Raw genomic sequence first — 17,061 nt, forward strand, 5'->3', positions numbered from 1 at the left:
ATCCAATTACACCATCATCTAGCCCTGCAAATCTGTACTGGTGCCAGTAGCTGCATCACTCTGTTTCAGAGGTGGTTTTATCACAGCTGCATTTGCACTTGGAGCTTTTTGCCTCTTCAGGACTTGTACCTTCGGCTCAGGAGACAACCCGAGCACTACCAGTGTAACTGACATGGTCATTACCATACAGCACACATGCACGGTAACTTGCACCAAAGGGCTTGGCATCACAAGGCAGCAGAAGCTCTGGGCCAGACAGTGCTGAAGCAGCACTTATCATTGTGCTTCTCCTCTCCCCTGGGCAGCGAATCCTGCATGCCAGGTCAGCTGCTGCCTGGGCCAGACTCCCTGGTGGCACACACTGCCGCGGCATTGCACACCACCCCCGCGGCTCCCTGGTGTGTGCTGGCTCCCTCTTGGCAAGGGGATCTTGCCTGAGTCCAGCCTGGCTGCTTCCCCGTGCGCGTACGAACAATGAAGGCACCTGAAGATCGCCACCTGCTGTCTCCTACCTGGCCACCAAGGCCACGGCCGATGCAGACGCTCCACCTAACGTGCACCGTATTAAATGCATGTCAGGAACAGGCTGGACCGGGGCAGGTCAACAGAGCTCTGCAGTATAAAGGAGCTATAAATAAGGAAGCAGGGCTCCAAAAATCCCTGAGTGGCTGCTAGCTTCAACAGCAAGAGCTTTTGGTTGCTCAGATTTTTTTATTTTTTTTTAAATAACAGGCACCCCCTGGTGAAATATGTGCTAGGTGTTTAGGAAATCCATCCATTCTATGTTAAGTATCCTGAAATCCAACCAGTAAATCCCCCAAATCTGACCCTGTTCTGATTTAAAATGGTGGGCTTGATGGGAACAGGTTCACTCATTAAAACCTCCCTGGTAGGGAAAGATATGATATGACTGAAGGTATCCATAGCAATCAGTAACTTCTCCAAGCTGTAGTTAAGTCTGCTTTTTATACACTCAGTTAGTAAAATTTAAATGGAAGTCATTTTGTAGCAAACATTCTATATACTCTGAGTGCAGTACCGTGAGAATTTAGAGCTACCTGTCTTTTTCTACAGACGCATCCATTTATATGAACAGAAACCTACCTGGAGAGCTGGTGCTCTGTCTCAGATCGTTTGGGTCAGGCAGAGAAGGCCTCCACGAACTTTCCTAAAAAACATACGCTATTTGAGGTGCTACACTATTAAACATGTATCCTCCGCAGACCATGCAGCTCCAGTCTGGCAAGGCTTTCTTTCTAGTATCATCCCTGTAATATACAGAAGATTCACACAAACTCTGGCATATACTGTGGGGCAGGAGGTCAACACATTTGGCATAGGATGAAAACATTCTCCATCACAGGTCAGAGGAAATCCACCCAGTGATTTTAATGGCTCTGGCTAAGGTCCTGTATAGACTGCCAGATGCACACAGGTCACACTTACTTCGAAGCAGGTCTTCCATCCTGCACAAAACAAATCTTGTGAAAAAAACACCCCGCTTAAAAACCACAGACTGGAAAAGCTGACTCTCATTCATCTGATGGTAATCCTAGCAAATAATTCATACATCAGAAACTAAGACCGATGCTGATTTGCCTTTAAAAGCACGATGTAGAACCCATGCTGAAATAAATACTCTGAATGAAGCTTAGAATTTATGCAGTGAGAGCATGATTGTTTCTAATTAAATGATGAGCACTAAAGCAATCCATGGCAGAACCCACCTGATTTAATGCTGGTGGGATAAAAAAAAAAAAAAAAATGATTCACATTATTCAGCATACCTTCCTCTGGTACTTGCTGCAAAATTTCTCCAATGCTTTGTGCTGAGTTTATGTAACAGGATGTGCTGGAGACTGTACAGCAGATTTGGCTTGGGAAGGAGGAGAGCTGCTTTTCTGAGAAAGCCATCCCGGGTCATCTGCCTTCTGGAGCTGTAAACCTTCCTAACTGTCTGTTGACGTAGATGCTGAACTGCTCCAGCAAGGTGACTGAATTCAGGGCTGCTGTGAGGCTCGTGAAAGCACAGAAACCCATCAAGGGAATCCAGGGCTGCCTTTCACTTGGCAGCAGTTCAGTTACTTTGTCATCATTTGACTGGGCACCTGTCTCATCTGATTCATTTTCTGGTTTTGCACAACACCAACTCTCTATTTTCATCTGTGAAATTTGAAGAAGTTTCCGTGGTGTACACTGCCTGCTGCTCAATGCCTCTGACATCTGCCTGTGACCTCTGGCAAGGCTGCTGTATATGCCACAGCAGCTGACGTGGTGCAAGAGGCTTCCACAAGACGGTGGTGTATTGAAGTCTTTTGCTCCATCTGGACAGAGCTCTCTACAGACTTCGGGGCCACATGCTGCTTTATGCCAAAGCCCAGGAATAATTCACGGCTATGGAAAGGCCACCTCCAGAGAGCTAGAAAACAAAAAAGGACAGGCGGCACGATTTTCTGTTATTTAAATTCAGTCATTCAAGCAAAATTGCATGTCATCTGTCTCACATTTCTCATTGTAATGGTCACTTCATTTTCACCCCTTTCTTTTGGAGCATTGGTGTCAGCGAGCTGAGCTTCGCCCAAAGCCATGTTATATTGGAAGCATGTTTGAGATGATTGGAGCTGCTGTTCCCTCCAGATAACATTGTCAGAGCTGAACATTTTCGGCCCTAAAGATGAATGACAAAGCTTTTGTAATGACGTATTTTTACAACTGTAAATGATCCCAAGTAATTTAGAGAACATGGGCAAATGCCTGCCTTTAAAATCAACGGGGTGAATTGCAAGCAGCTGAACTATGCCAGCTCCTCGCCCAGCATCAGAGTTTTCCTGCAGCTGCACAGCAGACATGCTGAGGGTGGGCCAGCCCAGGGGACCAATTTGCATCTAGCATTTGCAGATTTTGCTCTGTCCTCCTATCATCAATTAATAAAAAAATCCAGAAAGGCCTTGATTGCCACTCCTTTGGGAACTATATCAAAACAAAACAAAACAACAACAGCAAAAAAACCCACCACCTTATATGAATTATTTTTGTATTTTTCAATTTGGATGAAACCATGTATTCAAGATGACCCTGATGAGGAAATGATGCGGGTACGAGAACCTCCTGCCACTTGCTGGGTTTCGGTGCTGATGACAGCTGTCCTGCTCTGAATTTCTTGTTCCCTGAAGAGAGGTAAAACCAGAAAGCTTGCTTTCCTCTGCTATTATTTTCCCTAGAGAAAATGGCTTGCTATGTCCAAGGTCAAAAGGATGTCAACAAGTCCAAAGATGAAACACTTCAACAGCAGTAACAAAAGCAAATGAAAAAAAAAGTCCAAGCTGTTAAATGTTGGGGGACCACAGCAATACTCTCTGATGTCTGTGGACAGCCTAACAGATCACACTGTAACTTCTAACAATCCAATCTTCATTGCTGCTGACGTGCAAGCTGGAAGTAACACAGTTTGACTTTCAGCTTCTGGGGAGACTGTCCACTGCTGACAGTTTGGAAAACCATCAGACTACATGTAGCTAAGCACCTTTGATATCAAATTGCCGGAAAAAGTGCAACAGCTTTTTGTGGCCCTCAGTTTTATAGCTGTTTGTCAGTTAGACCCACACCACCAAATACACTGCATTTGGCTTTTCCTGTCTCCAGAGTTACAGAAATCTAGAGCTTTTGTGTTTTTAGCCTCCAATAAAATGAGCCCCTTTTCTTGCTGTCAGGTGGAGCAGCTAACTGATATACTTGTACTATCACCAGCGAGCTGCAAAAATGTCCTTTTGTAATTACAGTCGGAGAGTTTGCCATATCAAACAACCGTGAAGAGCATAATCAAAGCTCTTACTTCCTACCTGCCTCTCTGTCAGGCCCTTCTCCACTCAAAGGCTTTAGATTGTTTCTGTTACCATCCAACTCTTTCCCTGTATATGCTTGAATTGTTTGGTAGGATGCATGACATAGATATTAAACTCATACCAAGCAGATAGCGTGTACATCCAATTAAGCATAAAATGGACACTTTTCTATATAGGAGCTCATTGCTTATGCTTGTCTGGTATATTGAAACATGCATTTCTGGGAAGCTGATATAAAGTTTCGTAAAACATACTTCATCACAGTGATAAAAATAAAGTTACATCTGCACTGAAATATGATATTAAGTAATAAGGCAGAGATTATTTTGTCTGGTGGAATAACCAAGGAAGCTCAAACAGAATGTTTACTCTGAGTATTTGAATAGCATTTAAGAAAAGACTTAGCTCCAAATTCTTCTTGCAAGACAAGAACCATTTTGGCAGAAATATTTTTACTTTTTCTCTCTTGTGCCCTTCAGCACAGAGAAAAATGCAAACACGCTTGTAGCTGTATAGCCTTTTTGGAGTGAAGCCCATAAGGCCTTGGCCAATTGAAAGGTACATCCTAGTCCATTACTGTATATCATACCTTCAAAAATACATAAAACCAACCTCTTGTAGGCCTTGTCACCTTGTCTCCCATGTCCACAGACACAGGCAGGGACAGATCTTAGCCACAAACACACAATTGCATATTCACCTAGCACAGCGTGAAGTCTGGCTGCCTGGAAAAACTGTTAATCATTGTGGAGCAGTTAGAAAGGGGGCTGAGGACTGGAACAACATGGTCATAACACCAATTACCAGCCACGATGTGAACCTCTGGGAAGATTCAGGTCTGACACTGGTTTTACATCATTCTAACTGTGCTGGAGGTAGGGAAAGCTCTATTCCACACTTCCAGCAGGACTGTGGAATCTGTCTCTGATTCTCCAATGATGTATCTGCCAGCTTCAGTTTCCTGTCATTATTACCTGGTGCTGTATACCACCTGCTGAGCCTTACATCAGATCTGCCTCTCAGGAAGGAAAGACAGGTTTAACTGATACTAGATCCAGTTTATTTCTGTCTGCCCCAGCCTAGAAAAGCTTCTTTCTTCTCTGTGCATCAGCCAGATACTGACTTGGTTCTCTGGGGCGGCTGCTACATGAGGCACACTGAGCCCACTCCTGATGCTACACAAAAGCAGACAGCACAGCTCTCATACAGCTCTTCTACATATATACAGTGGCATTCCCTGCTCCTCTTAGCAGAGGTGTGTCACCTTATGGTACAGCCAGTAAGACTTGCCTCCATTTTGCCTTTCTTAGCTGTTTTCAGTTTTCTTTTCTTTTGAAACCTGGTGCTCTGCAGTGCTCCATCACATTTCAATGCCAGGCTGAGATCTATGCTTCACAGCTGCTTGTTGTTCTTGCAGGTCTCATTTCTGGATACACACACTTTCTGGTAAATGATAAGCACAAATATTCCATCAGGTAGCTAACTCTAGTAAGTATTTAAATTATTTTCCTTAAATCAGCTGACATGGCTGGTAAAAAGGTAAAATACTAGGATGATGAGCAGGATATCAAACTAACTTCATACAGCTTTAGCAATGTTATGATTACTCTGACTGGAGAAATGACAAAACTGTAGCATTACTCTATTAACCTAAGCTTTCCACATTATTGTTTTAAGTCAGAAACATAGTCTTACTACTTGTGTCCACTACCCTGGTAGAGTTGGAGATGTTGAGGAAAAAATTACCTTTTAAAATGAGCTCTTGGATCTAGGTTCTGACTGGGTCACCACAAAGATCTAAGATGAGGTTGAATGAATAGTGAGGTGGAACATTTCTCATTACTTGTCAGATGCTTTAAGTTCTGCATTTTCCTTTGAACGGCAGTCCTCAAACTGCAGGATACAGGCAGTAATAAGGTGATATATTTGAGGCATCAGAATAAGTGTCCATTATAATAATACCGACAAAAGTTACAGCCATGCTTTACCAAGTCTGTTGGAGTTTGATTTGCAGTACCTCAGAGGATTGCAAATTCTTGCTTGGAAGACACTGCCTGTAAATATGCTTTCTTAACTTTAACAGTGCTATTGCAGTTAGCTTTCAAAAAAATATTCAAAGTGGTAAATGCTTATTTGTGTCTTTGTGGTTTATTTACATATGAACATATAAAATCCACAGCTAGGAACCTGAGGAATTACTCCAAATGTTTATAGATGCCAGTAAACTTAAAATTAAAAAAAAATTACTTCTGTCAATAAAAGTTCCCTTTTTGCTATGTTGATAATGATCCTTTTAAAACTCTTTATTACTCTAGAAAGTCAAAATTGTGTCTGCTGACTCCTGAAACCATCGTTTATGCAAAAGCCTACTAAATTAAGAGACCAATATAAAATACCCTTGAAGACAGCTTTAGTAACTTCAAACCAAAACTGTCCTCCAGATCTGACACAGGACGCTTGTAAGAGGCCTTTAAATTACCATGCGAGTAGGATGTCAAGGCACTACACTACAGCCAGATGTAAACTCACCATGCCTGTGTCCCAAGAATATATGTGCTCATTTGACCGGCACTTCAAGGCAACTAAGGCAGAGTGGCCATATACATTATTAGCTGGATGCATTTGCTAAAAATGTGTGTCTGTGTGTGTTTAGATCAATATCAAACTAGGAGGGCCACTTGTGCTGCTTCATGCCCAGCCAGGCTGTGACCCAGAACAGCAAGCTCAGTTCTGCACCCGCTGTACCACACGAGTGCAGCCCTGGGGCAGGACCCCTGTAGAATGAGGAGAGTACCGATAGCCAAATGGCTCCCAGCAGCACACACCTGCAGTTAGCTGTGCACTCTATTTCTCCTGGAAATCAAGTATCTTTTGGGTTCTTTGCGTCTAAAATGGGCAGATTAATGACTTCTGTGGTACCTGCTTGAATCCAGTTCTGGACTTTATTTTTTTTTTTTTTTGATCATTCCAGTGATCCAGAGGAGATGGTTATGAAACGTGTAGTTATTTCCAGAGGCTATCCCTCCTGCTTTCAAAAGCCAGTCTTCATCACAGTTTCTGGAGAGCCTTCTCATCACAGCATCCCCCAGATAAACACACCTGGTTTACAGGTTCATAGCAATTAATGGATCTTTCAAACAGATGCTGTTGGAACACACAATGTGTCAATTCCCAGTCACCCCCTCCTGCAGAAAGATGGCTCTTGGATTTCGATGGAGAGATGGAGACCAAGCAGCCAACTGCAAACACGAGGAACTCCCCCATACAGTTGCCAGGGGATGCCACTGTGACATTTCAGATTAATAGCCACATTTTGTTTTCCTTATCCAAATATTGCAGATTGTGGTTTCTTCTTCCCCTGACACAGAAGTCTCCTTCTCCAAGTAGGAAGACGGGAAGGGAAATATTTTACTACAACTCTACATGGAACAGTTTCCTTCCCAGCACTGCTATCCAGACTGGATGGTTTATTGTATGTATTTCCTCTAGTATTTTCTGGATGTTGTAAATTTGTCTCAGTCTCTATGGTAAGGAAAGTGTAGAAGTGGGTTCTCAACCATTTTGCTTACTTTTTTTTTTTTTCCCTTCAGCAGAGTATTTTTTAGCTCACTTTATTATTTACAGTTAAGCTGGTGCCTTCCTGCCACTGAACAGAAAGAATGAGCACCCGACAGCGTGAATGCCATGCTGCTTATGAGGACTGTTTTCATTGGACAGCAGTTTGGAGCAACAATTTATAATAATTAACACATTAACATTCCAATAAAAGGTAGTCTTCTCTGTACTGTCAGAGTACACCGCAATAACACTATCATCATAATAGTTAAAACATTACCTTAGCCTGCCAGAATCACTTGCTCGCAATCTGCAATGCTGAATTAAGATGCCCCTTCTATTCCCATACACTTTACAGGTTATTTATTCTCAATTTAGCCTTGGATTCAGAAACCATAACCACACCAGTGCTAGGCCCACCTTTCCTCCCTTCTCCTTACAGGTCTGTACTCATCACCCCCACATTACTGGCTCTCCACCTGGACCACAGTTGCCCTTCAAACATCTTCCGTGCTGCCACAGCCACAGGTCAGGGGAGCAGCCATCCCCTGCACCCCCACCCTACTGCAGAGGGTTGCAGACTTCAGCTCTCACCACTCCTAGCAGGCACTTGCTGGTGTAGAAAATATCACAGAAAAGAGACCAAGTCAGGGTATTCTTAGTGTTAAATCTGAAAGATGTTATTCCATTCTTTCATTTACTCATCAAAAAAAATGACAGGCGTAATTACTGCACCTCATTCTGCAGCCTTGGGCAGATGATTTGCACTGCCCCAACACAGCAAGTGAATCTCAACCACAGCGTGCCTTCTGAATCCACACACGAAGTACCAGGGAGGTGCCCCGGCACCAAGAAGAGGCAGGAGAGGGAAAGGGACCACTGGCAGTCAGAGCCCAGCTTCTGACTCTGCTCCATGTCCTACCTATTGCTGGGTGGATGGCGAGGGCCAGCACCCCGCCCTTTGCACACAGAGGCCCGGTTTTCCTGTTTAGACAGAAAGCCTCCAACACTGTCATGGCAATATGTGCGGCCCCTCCTGCAAAAGGGACTTTGATCTTTTGATCCAAACGAGACTCTGATCTTAGCCTGGGGCTCGTAGGTGAAAGTGCTGAAGAAATAATAACAGATGGAATATCACAGTGATATATTAATTACCATACAGAACCATATAAAGCTAACTGGGGAACGTTTCTGGGCAAAGATCTCATAAATAAACTGAATGCGAATGCATAAATAAGTAGAACGCAAAAACATAGGGCCATTATAACAGCGTATGTGTGAAACTTATTTTTGTCTCTATGTTAAGCAGTCCTTGACATCTCTTTTAAAATTTATATATTTATACTGGCAAAAGAACAATCCTGTCCACCTAAACTACAGAGAGAAACCAAAAATATGCTGGATAGCTTTACCAGCAAGATCTATTTTGTCTTTCAAATGTATTCCAATTCCTTCTAATGCCTACCTGCCCATCACATTTCTCAAGAACTACGTACTGCCACCTGAGGAAGGTATTTGAAGTTACATCCATGCTCTAATGGTCAAAATCATAAACTAAGCAATGCCTTCGAGGAAGAAGGCATAGTAAGAACTACCTAGTGAATAATTCAGATCTGGCAAATCTTGGTCCCTAAAAGGTACTGGGCTTTCTAATGCTTGCTCCGAAGAAGCCAACTGCTGCCTGGAGGTGTCCAGCCACGGCCCCCAGCACCGGGCTATCCGTGCTGCTGAGTCCCCTGCACAGCACATCTCAGTCACCTTCTTCCTGCTCCCCCTTCACCTGTGAGCTGGTTTCACGCTCCCTCGCACTCTGCCACGGCTCCACCAGGGAAGTGACAGTACCAATCTGAACATTCAACATTTCTTCTAAAACTGGCCAATACTGATAGCCACACAAACACTGGGTCTAGGGATAGCATTGACTTAACTAATGTGTACTGCACAAGGCAGGATTTTCTCCAATATTCTGGAGCATTAAGCTCCTTTGATGAATTGCAAAGTGTATTTTATGATTTTTCTTAAAAATATTTCCTTTAAACTGTTCAATACAGCAATCAGGATACTAATGTTTTTTTTCAGCCTTGGCAAAGGTTTTCTATTATAATTCCTTGTCCTCTGTTGCTTGTAATTTTCCGTAAGTTTCACCTCTCAGGCTGAGATTTTCCAGCCCTGAGGTCTGCCCAAAACCAGAGTTTTTTGGAAAGCTGAAGAAACTTTCCCTTCAGTTCAGCAGTGCAAGTTTAACAAGGGTCCCTTAGACCAGCGCAGTAAAACTCTCCTCTTTGAAACCAAAACCAACACACTTTCTGGTACCTATTGCTACAATCAGGATGCAGAAACAGGACAAAAGAATTATTCAGGCTAAATAAGACTGTTAGATACACTAGACTAAATTCTTCCATGGTGTCAGCTACGGTGAGCTCCCCACAGCCAATGGGATTACACTGCTTTACACCCAGGCTGAGCCAAGCCTGCTCTCTTCCTGTGAGTGCGCAGCTCAGGCTCTCCCTCGTCGTTCCATACTGTTCCAAGAGCTGGCAGGCTGTCCCTTTGAAGTATTTAATCCACAGCGAGATCCCCCGCTGCAAGTTCAGGACGTTTCAGTGCCACACAGGCTGCTGCTGCTCCAGACAGGGCTCGGTGAACACCCCCCAGCCCTGGCGCTGCATCCCTGCCGAGGCACCCTCGCTCCTCTCTTCCCACTGCCACACAACCCCAAGACAAGTGGCTAGCAGGTGGGATGCAGGAAGGAGAGGTGCTCTCAAAACTGCTGCTAACAGTGGCATTGTTCGTGTGAAACAGACCTGCTGTGCAGAGGCAGGCTGTGCATGGAAGGCACCACTTCCGCTCAGGCTCAGGAGGGTGAGCCCTCCCGACTGGAAAGTCTCCAGATATCTGTGTCTTCCCCCTTCCCTTGCGCGTGCTGGAAGGGAGCCACGTTGCATGAGGAGCAGCCCCTGCACCCTCACACATCTCTGAGGTCTTTGTTTGCGCTGCTGGAGGCAGTCAGGCTCCCGCAGCACCAGGCACCCAGCCCACACAGGTCCTTCTCCAGCTCCAGCAGCCAGTTCTGCTTCCCTCTCCCCAGGGCTACAGGATCACCTTCTGGTGACATCTGGCCACCGCTTCTGCAGGTTCTTTTGCCTCGGGTAAAGAGATCAAGAGCCGCTGGTGCCAGCCGCAAGTCTGCCAAACATGGTGAGCAGGCACCCAGTGCTCACACATCCCCGGCCTGCTCCCACCCTTCTGCTCCCTGCTCCCAGATTGGACCTCTCCCCCATCTCTCCAAAGACATGCACAAAGAGACGGATAAAAGTACCTACAAATGGTAAGAGGAAGAACCCTTTTGGCTCTGAAACAGACTCCAGGCCTTAAATTCCTTAGCAGATTTTTTTTTCTTTTAAAGAGAAGTTCTCCTGTTAGCACTTATTCAAGTGAAAATCACCACCACCTTGCTATGTTTAGAGAAATGGGCTCTTTACAGCTAATTAATTATCTGCCCATTAAACCCAAGCATTCACCCAAACATGTGTTTGCCCTGTGGGAAAAGTGTGCCTTTTTCACACCTCTCATTATAAACCAGGCAGAAACACAGGCTGACAACATATGAAGGTGAAAACCACCTGCTCTTATTCAACAAGATCTATCACCACAGCATCCCCTTCTAACAAACCTGTTGATTAACTAGAAAAAAAGGATCCTATGGAGTTCTTTATTGCAATTAGAGAAAGCACAAAGAACACACGAAACAACAAACAAAAGCTACTGGGAAACATCCCAAGATTCATAAAATGGACTACTTGCTTTCTCAGCATATATGATCCATGCTTCTGAACAAAAATCTTTGTCTTGTCACATGGAGAAAATGGTTCCCTTGCTTATACATACGGTATAATGATCCCACTTGACACCTTGAAAGGAAACTACACAATTGCTGACACTGCTCAGCAATTTGCTTAGCTTTGAATTTTGATCTGAACTCTCCCTGGTTTGGGATGAAGATCAGTTTGAACACTGTTACAAGTACTTACCTTGTTGACTCTGAGCAGTTTAACTTGCTCACAGATCAATTGCAAAGAAGAGGACGTTAATGGCAGCCAGGAAAGTTTCCCACGCTTTAGATCTGATTTGCACTTCAAACTACCAAGAGGAATTATGTGAAAACAGCAGGAGAGATCTCAAAATTTAATTTTTATGCCTGTTCCTTCTCCTTCCCCCTGCAAGTCTCTGGGTATTTGGCCCACAGAAAGATCGCAGTGTCAGCTTTCATAACCAGAACTGGAAAAAGGTAACGAGTGATCAAAGCATCCCGTCCCTGTCCTTAGTGCACATCCCGGGAGACTGCTGCTGAGCTCTCAGGAGCAGGCAATGCTTTGGGCTGGAGAAGGGGTCAGCAGCCACCAGCTGACACAAGAAGGGAACTGCAGCAACAGGAATGCTCACGGAGAAGAGAAGCCAACTCCATCACTCTGGAGGTCTCATTTGTTTTTTCTTAAATAAACGATGGATATATAGGATTGAGTGCATAAACGAAGCTGCTGAGCTATCAGTGCCCTTATGAGAGAGAGCATGTGTGCTGGAGAAACTGGTCCAAACCCCCAAATCCCCTAGGGTGCAATGAAACTGCATTAGTACTAACAGACTGCACAAGTCTGCTCTCTGTTTGTAAATGAGGACCCTGGTGCGGGTCTGTCACCAACAGGTGAGCTGAAAGAAGACACAGCTACGCAGAGCAGCTCCATCTCCCTCTATTAGAAGATCAAACCCCGGTCCCATTGTCAAACTTCTCCAAGTACCATTTGTTCTTGGATTTCTTCCCACCACCAGGGACAACCTTGCCATATTTAAGAACAAATCATTCAGGACTGTTACGATTCCTAGATATGCTTGAAAAAACTTGAGTGCCGTATCTATGCTGCCCTTACATTTCAGCTACTAGCACCAGCAGTCTCTTAGGGCACTCTTCCACATGAGCTGTGCAAGCATGTCGTCCACAAGTCACAGCTCTGGAACAGAGATCAACTATCGACCAAAATGATTCTCCATTTTCCTTTTTATTGGTTTGCCATAATGATTCTCATGCTGCTGTTCGAGGTACCAGTTATGTTCCCAGGGATACTATCTGTGGAGTCAGATGCTGGGCTCAAGGGCCCAGGGCTTGTAAATTTCTGTCTTAACTCTGACTAGACTACAAATCTTCCTTTCTCCCATCCTTTTAAGCATCAGAGTCCATAACAAAGATCGTCCCTTAGAGGACTATACAGAAAAGGGGACACAATATACTTTTTTTTTTTTTAAACCCTAAAGAGTGGAAGAAACAGAGAACCACCAATGATCTCCCCTCTCCCCTTGCCGCCTCAGAAACATGCTGTATGCAACATTAACTTGTGAGTAACATAGACAGATGACTTGCTTAAACAGGATCTCTTGATCCTGAACCCAGGAACATCTGAGTTAATGGGAAGTAGTTAGCACAGAGGCTTGATGAAGTGCTTATGGCAGTTTATGCTGCCAGTATAAAAGAAGTTCATGCCATCTCCAATACAGCTAACGCTGCTATCAGGTGGAATAACACATTTAGGCTCAGACTGTTCACATTGCTTGAATGGAAGCAAAGAAGTTTTCATTACACCCACAGTAAAAACAGCAAAAAGTTTAAACAACTTGTTATTAGCTGCAGCATCTCCCCTTGATTGAAGCTGGTGCTTTGTTTAACCATTCACAGTCAGCTGAAACACCTGTGCACAAGCACGGCGCTTTGGCAGCAGCATGAGGTCTCTTGAGTCAGGTCTGATCTCCTGATCTCCTCCTCCTAAAAACAACACTGACCTGAGTAGCTTTCTGCAAGTCTCGGAGACTTCATGTACCTCATCTGTCAGTCTTTAAGACAAATAACACCAGGCTGAATTCAGGGAATCTCATGGGGCTTGAGAGTAGTTTGTAAAAGAGCAATGGGACAGACCTAAATAAAATTTGCAGCTGCAGAAGAATTTTGGCAATTCATCAAGGCCATCTAGTACACCATAAAATGCAGAAGTGATTGCTACTGTTGTTTTTTCCATTTAAAATGCAGGGCATAAAGTGATATGTCTAAACATGCTAGTGAAGACAGGGTAAAGAAGTGACAATTGAATTCATTTTATGAAGAAAGTGGAAGATGCATTGCCACTGAAAGACTTAAGATCAAATAACTGTATGCCTGCTAAATGGAGTGGCTGAAATTTTGCACCACAGCACAACACAATTGATTTAAAATAATTTGGTCCAAGTGCTGCAAGAACTGCTAAACAGGCAGGGAATATAGCATTGGCTCTGAAAAACACAGTTTCAGCAGAGGAGTTTTCAGAGATGCACTGTTACCTATCAACAATACACAAAAAAAGGAAAAAAGACACAGCCTTTATAGAGTTGATGTGAAAAACAAAGTCCAGAAATTCAGCACAGTATTGAAATTTCAGGAGATTAAAAGCCCCCTGGTAGTCAATAAACGACAACTAGATACATTCCTTCTCAAGGAGTTTCCCTGAACAGAAAATAAAAGCATTTCCAAAGTGAGTGTTCACTGGACACAGTACATTTTCTCCCAGCTGTATGAGCAAGGCAGGACAATTTTGCAAACACTTTGCAACTTGCATGGCAAATAGAGACAATTTGTTTCCAAGGAACTGTGAGGAAAGACAGATGGGCAACTGCCCTTCCTGGTTCTCTTCCCTCAGGAAATGTAAGGCGATTTCTAAGGAGTCTTAAAAAATAAAATAAGGTGCCCACTACATTGTGTACAACAGCTTATATATGTTGCTGGTTTATTCTTTACAAATAATCACTATGGGTTGGTAGGGGACCAAAGGACTATGAATCTCAGTTAGAATTCAGCAGTCACCATCTAGAGGGCCAAAGATCATTTCGTTGGATTCCTGATCCAGGAAGAAAGTAGCCAACGACATGGTTAACAGCATAAAATGAATTCCCTCTCTCCTCTTCCCCTCAATATATGAAGCTCTACCCACCTTTTCGGCTGCTTACAAGTGGCAGCATCTGCCGCTTCACACTGTTCGTTGCATGTCCATTGTTTTCTTTCGATACCTGTTATACAGTGAAAGGAGGCAAAAAGAATGGAAAGGGGATTGAGAAACTCTGTGGCAACCCTGTTGTCTCCCAGTTCCCTTCCAACACAAACCAGCTGCTCTCAGCATGCTAAATGTCAGCTTCCTAGCAAAGCATTAAACCAAATACACCGAACTCAGAAGACTAAATTGCTGCCTGGATTAGGGCTGATAGACTGCAAAAGTTCATGTGGTCCCTCCAGTTTCTGAAAAGAGGCTGGAATATGAAGCAGTCCATACAATGTTCCTTTCTTACACAGAAGACAATGACAACAAAATATGGAAGGCCATTTCCTTGAGCATTAACCTAATCATTTTGCCGATTCTGAGCATACAACATGCTCTGTCACTCCTGTGATTAAAGTCTGTCTGCAGTATAGGTAGTTCATCTTCAGGTAGTTTTATTTTTCCCAACGTTCAGTTTATGATACCACCAAATGCCTTTCTTGCATAAAGTGCTTCTCATGACTTGGAACACAATTGTTTTTTATTGACACAGGAAAGGTCAACGCTTTATATCTGCACCTTGTCATCAGTGGTAGGCATAGAGAATGTCCTTTCTGTAGATAAAGGAATGGTTCAATAGCTATTTACATCCATAAAACCTTCATGAACTTTTCTAGGCTGAAGAATGGGACAATCATGTGGGAAGGGCTGCATCATCATCTCAAAGGAGTCTCCAGAAAGCTGGTCGCCAGCTCAACTTCGGGTGTGAAAGACGATGTCATTCACAAAGTGGCACTTGACCCAAAAGATGTGGGGAAGTCTGCAATACGCACAGTTCATTTAGACTTGTAGCGTGAATTAAGTAACAGCTGACATATCCAGAGGACAGCGGTTAGTATGTGCAACCAGTCCTCACTACCTAATCCAACCTGAAATGTAATTCAATTGATTTCTTCTCCCCCAAAATGACTCACTCCCAAAGTCAGCTCTCAGAAAACTTCACTGATGCAATTTGTTGGCTCTCCCAGGAAGCAAATATGCTTCTGCTGCTTGTCACTAGCACTGATTTTTCTCAGTGACAAAGTACTGTCTTCCAGCTTGGGTGAGTTATAACTTCATCAGGTTCAAGTTAACAGAGAACTCAATTCTTCAGGACCTAGCATCCTATTCCTGATCATCCTTTCCACTTCTCCACTTATTTCCAAGTCTAAAAGGATCAACACTCACTCTCAAGAGCTTGTAAGCACGACCCTCTCCCCATCAGAAACTAATATTCCCCTCCTCCTTGCTTGCAGAGCCCTCATCATGAATGCTCTGCAAACTAGACATTTAAAAATAACCTGTTCAAGGTCCTCCACAAGCAGGAAAAGATACATCCACTGAATTGAATTCACGTAATCTTAACTACCTAAGACAAAACTGGGCAAGACATGCACTGGAATCAAAACCGTAGTATGGGCAGAGAGCTATTTACAGAAAAGAGCAAGCCACAAACACTTTGCAGAAGAGCTGGGTTTAGCAAACAGACTTGAAGAGGTACACCAATGCAAAGAAAGCTCTCCTCCAACTTCCAGTGCAAGTTTTTGTACTCTTTAAAAACTGGAAGGTGCATATATGTGACATGGCTTGACAGCACTATCAGGCCAGTCATTATTCAGCTAGAGCCCCGTAAGCACGCATAGAGACTGGAAGCAGCTAAAAGCAAGAATGGTAAAGAATTGAGACAAAAAATTAAATGAGAGCAGTTGAAGCAGTAAGATTATTCCTGACTTGGAAGATGAAGATCTGGCAGGGGAATACGGCTTTGTTAAGGCTCATGAAGCCAGAAGAAGGATTCAAACAGAAAAAAGTCAATTATCCTGTGCTGTGTGAAAGGAAGTCCATTTTGGCAACCATGTTTTGGCAGATGGCAAGGGACAATGTGACACACAATAGAGGTAGAGAGATGATTTTAGTCTGCTAGTCAAGATCTTGGCATGGACACAAGGTTTAACAGTGAATGATTAGAAGGCCACAGGATGTATTAGCCTTAATTTTTGAGACTGCTCCTGAAGAGACATGTGCCAGCCTATGGCTTGTTCCTGCACTTTAGTTTGTCAGAGCCTAAGGGAAACACAGAAAAGCACTTATCCGTTGCCTTGGGTCTGTGATTCCATGCAACTGCTTTGCGGTACACACCAAGCTGTCACTGTCCATAGCTCTGAACACAACTCTCAGCGGGAGGTCCCCAGAAAAGAGCTTAGACTCACACAGCACAGTATAGATTGTAACAACAGGGCTCGTCTACATCTGCAGTCTGAGGCAAGGCTCATGTGTGCTTCTACTGAAGCACTGTGCCCAGCCAGATTTTCTGTATGAAACAAGGACTATAAGGATGTTGCGAGGCTGTGCAGGGACAAAATTAGAAAGGCCAAAACTCATCTGGAGCTCAATCTGGCTACCGCCGTTAAAGACAACAAAAAGTGTTTTTACAAATACATCAACACCAAAAGGAGGACTAAGGAGAATCTCCATCCTTTACTGGATGCGGGGGGAAACTTAGTTACAAGGGATGAGGAAAAAGCTGAGGTGCTTAATGCCTTCTTTGCCTCAGTCTTTAGCGGCAAAACCAGTTG

At 43.7% G+C, this 17,061-nt stretch overlaps 1 long non-coding RNA gene across 7 annotated transcripts in view; it reads right to left on the reverse strand.

Moving 5' to 3' along the window:
* Positions 1–17,061, reverse strand: part of LOC121069194 — a 127,216-nt gene that overhangs the window by 41,023 nt on the left and 69,132 nt on the right. For 6 of the 7 annotated variants that reach the window (XR_005819327.1, XR_005819326.1, XR_005819325.1 and 3 more), the window contains one exon: positions 14,405–14,480. This is a non-coding gene — a long non-coding RNA (uncharacterized LOC121069194). Of the gene's footprint in view, positions 1–1,104; positions 2,420–14,404; positions 14,481–17,061 lie in introns of all 7 variants that reach the window. The other variant, XR_005819322.1, reaches the window with a different exon arrangement.

The sequence above is a fragment of the Cygnus olor genome, chromosome 4 (assembly GCF_009769625.2).
Source record: "Cygnus olor isolate bCygOlo1 chromosome 4, bCygOlo1.pri.v2, whole genome shotgun sequence".
Classification (NCBI taxonomy): domain Eukaryota; kingdom Metazoa; phylum Chordata; class Aves; order Anseriformes; family Anatidae; genus Cygnus; species Cygnus olor.